Genomic DNA, 4,236 nt, shown 5'->3' with positions numbered 1-4,236 from the left:
TTTTTTTTTTTTTTTTTTTTTTTTTTTTTTTTTTTTTAAGTTATTTCCAGCCTTGGGCCTGTAGGATGCTGTGGCTTGGCCTAGCGGTCAGCGGTGGCCTCCGGCAGTCTGCACTTTAACTTTACGCTAGCCCCCTGTAAGGAAGGGTCCCTGGGTCGGTGTTGTGGCTGAGCAGCAGACCCGGACTTCCCTCCTGTAAATCTCGGCTACTGTCTCCTCTCTGAGGCCATTTCTTTTTGGATAAAAACCCAAGGGTCTGCAAAAGGAGAAGCTGCTGCTTAGCCACCGTCATCTCCCAGACCACTCTATCAGCCCGGGGAACTCGATTTACCTTGGCCTATTTTGTGGCCTTGAGCCTTTTTCTTCCTTTGAAGCCTCTCAGTCTAACTCTTGAAACTGAGAAATAAATCTTGCTGGGATTGGGGGGATGAGGATTTATTAAGCATCTAGTATGTGTAAGCTCTGTCCAGGAGCTGGGGATACATTAGTGAACAAAAGAGACAAAAATCTCCATCACGGTACTTGGATCCTGGGGTTCTGGGGCTCGCAAGCGCCTGTGTGTGACAGTAGTGACCTGACAGGAAGTTTCAGTACAGTGATTTGGGTGAGTGCATAATGAAGTGGATTTAGGAGAGAGTGAGAGGAGAGGATTTGAGACAACTCTTCCCAGGGGAGCAGAGCTAAAGGGGGTGGTAGCAGAGGAGTAGGAGAGGGCTATGGGGTTAAGAGAGGATTTTCTTTTCTCTTTTAAGATGGAACATTTTTGTTTGCTCATGCAAAGACCCAGTAGACAGAAAAATTGATGACAGAGGACAGAGGGGAGAATTGTTGGAGGTGGGGAGAACCAACCGTCTAGGCTGCTGTTGTAGGAATGGTGGATTGGTTTCCAGAGAATCTCTGAATGATACAAGATTGACAGAGCCTGAGAAGCCAAATGCATCGATGGTTTGCAAATGGCACCGGGCTCCAGCTTTCAGGCTGCCTGCTCTGTTAGTGGAAGGAACAGCCTTTTTGGAACACGATATTCTGGATGTTCTCTGGCATATGGGTGCCCAGAGAACAGATGCCACTAAGTATGGGGGACAGTAAACAACCAGAAAAATATGAATCTTGCTGGTTTAGCTCAGCTGGTTAGAGCATGCGGATAACATCAAAGTCCAGGGTTCCATCCCCGCACCAGCTAGCAGGGGAAAAAAAAAAAAAAAAGACAGAAAGAAAAATACGAACCTTCTTTGAGAGACAGTTAGATGAAATGCCATTTCTACTGCAATAACAGTGAAGGGAAATTTTCAGGTTAAACAGTAAGTGAAAGAAGAGCTTAATTACATAAATGCAAAATCACCAAAGGAACACATACTAAGTACTACACTATGGAATAATCCCAGGGATGACACCAAAATTTAGGGGAAATAAGTCAAAGTGCCATGTTAATTCTCTTAACTAGAAATTTTTCCTCAAAGGATATCATGGAGAAATTTTGTATTTTTTGTGTTTTGTTTTTTGTTTTTATTTATTTATTTGACTGGTAAGGTGATCGCAGACCTTGGCATGGTGTTGTCTGCACCACGCTCAGCCAGTGAGCACACCAGCCATCCCTATATAGGATCTGAACCCGTGGCCTTGGCGCTACCAGCACCGCACTCTCCCTAGTGAGCCAGGGGCCGGCCCTGTTTTTTGTTTTTTAAAGGTGACCGGTAAGGGGAGCTTAACCCTTGACTTGGTGGTGTCAAGTGAGCTAACCAGCCATCCCAAATAGGGATCTGAACACGTGGCTTTGGTGTTATCAGCACCACACTCTCCCAAGTGAGCCACAGGCCGGACCCTGCAATTTTGAATTTTATGAGATTAGGAGAGGCTAATCAAACGAAACAGACTCAGCTTTGCCATTTATTAGCTTTGTGAATTTGGACAAGTTATTAAAGCTTTTCAACTGTCAGTTTCTTCATCTGTAAAATAAAAATGATGTTCATAAACATATCTACCTAATATCATATGTTCATTCGAATCTAGGATTTAGAACAATGTAGGCTCTCAGTAAATGTTTCTATCCTAAGTCTAATCATTTTACCCCTTCAGGGATTTTTTCCATGAATTACCCTTTCTTTTCTGTATACACAATTTATGTCTGTACTGTATTACTCCCAATCTACATTATTTTTTAAATGTTTAATCTCTTCCATCTGAAAAGCAAAAAAAACCCCAAACTTCCGTGATCCCAAGTTCTTTTCCAGCTAGGTGTCATTTTGTCGACTAAAATAGTACAATGAAGATGGTGGAGAAAAGCAGATGGATTTTGGAGATTCAAAAGGATAGAATCAGAAGCAGTTTGTGCTTAAAACCCTCTGATAGCCTCCTATTACAACTAGATTAATCCAAAGTCCTTGTATGGCCTGTATGCACTGAGCCCTGCTTGCTTCTCTTCCCAGGGCTTCAGCCACACTGGCCTCCTTTCTGTCCCTTTAATATACCAAGCTCATTTCTGCCTCAGGGCCTTTACACCTGCTATTTCTGCCTTGCTTGTTCTTCCAAATCTGGTTTCTGCTCCCCACTTAGGTCTCAGCTCAAATATCACTTCCTCAGCATTTATTGCTACCTGAAGTGATGCTATTAAGCGAGCGCCCCAGAATGGTGCAAGAGGCTCCTTAGGGGTCTTCCTGCCTTTGATTTTACTGACCTCCTCATGGCTCTAATCTAACCAAGTCACTCCATTGCTTCACTGCCCTCAGAATAAAGTACAAACTAATTAATGTGACTTGGCTTACTTTGCCAGTCCCATCTCTTGTCATTCTCCTTTTCTAGCTCAGCTGAATTTCTTTCAGACCCCCAATTGCCTGGTATTCTCTTTCACTGCTAGACTTTCTTATAAACTGTTCCTTTCACAGGTGGCTAAATACTCTCATAGGATGCTTTTTGCCTCCTGTGACAAGGCACTTTATAATACAGTGATTGAGCACACAAATTGTGGAGACAGAAATCCTGGGTTTGATTCTCTAAGCTCCATTATTTACTGTGTGACCCTGGGCAAATAACCTCTCTACTTCAGTTTCTTCATCTATAAAATAGGGATAATGATAGTACTCCCATCGGGTTATTATGATGATTAAGATAATTGGCATATAGTAAATGCTTGGCACATAGTTAAAGCTGTGTTAAGTGTTTGATGCTATTATTGTTTCCCCTACTAGATTGTAAGTTCTATGAGGACAGAGCCTGTATATATTGTTTACTACTATATCTTTTGCACCTAGAACAGTGTCTGGCACATAGTAGGTACTCAATAGATTTTTATTCAGTGAGTGAAAAAATTACATCTTTCTCTGGATTGGTCCTCCCTTTGTGATATCAACATGGCTGCAGCAGCTTCAGGTATTATATCTCACATCCATGTTCGGTAGGAAAAAACAAGAGACTTTCCCAGAAGCAAAATTCTCCTTGTGCCTTTTTGGCTCTGACTGGTTTAAGTGTCCATCCATGAGGCAATCATTGTAGCTTAGGGAATGTTATGTACTGATTGACTTGGGTCTGGGTTATGTGCTCCATGCCTGGAGTGAACCTTATCTGAACTACATGGTCTGAGAATGGAGTCAGGGTGGTTCTCTGAATGACTATCTCTGGAAATAGTGAATGAATACTTAGCAGGAAAAATAATCCACTATTCTGCCCTCAGTAATAAATTCAAGTAGGGAAATGGCTCAGGAGACCCAGAATGGTTCAAATATAGTAATATATGCTGTTGTCATATAGACTCCAACAGGTCTTCCCAGGGGCTGCATGTGGTGGTGAAGTTAGAAAGGCACAGTTCCCAGAAACTTCAGGGTCAGCTGTGGCCTTCTTTTTAGTCATCCATTCATCAGAATATAGTGTCTATATATATATATATATATATATGTATGTATGTATGTATGTATGTATGTATGTATGTATGTATGTATATGTATATGTATATGTATATGTATATATATATATATTTTATTTTTATTTTTATTTTTATTATTATTATTTTTTTTTTAAAAGATGACCGGTAAGGGGATCTTAACCCTTGACTTGGTGTTGTCAGCACCACGCTCACCCAGTGAGCAAACCGGCCATCCCTATATAGGATCCGAACCCGCGGCCTTGGTGTTGTCAGCACCGCACTCTCCCAAGTGAGCCACGGGGCCGGCCCTATATATATATATTTTAATTTTTTAATTTTTTAATTTTTAATTTAATTTAATTTTATTTTATTTTGACCGG

This window comes from Galeopterus variegatus, unplaced genomic scaffold (assembly GCF_000696425.1).
Source record: "Galeopterus variegatus unplaced genomic scaffold, G_variegatus-3.0.2 Scaffold8725, whole genome shotgun sequence".
NCBI lineage: Eukaryota > Metazoa > Chordata > Mammalia > Dermoptera > Cynocephalidae > Galeopterus > Galeopterus variegatus.
The sequence above is the reverse complement of the archived record's forward strand: the minus strand, read 5'-3'. Positions refer to the sequence as shown.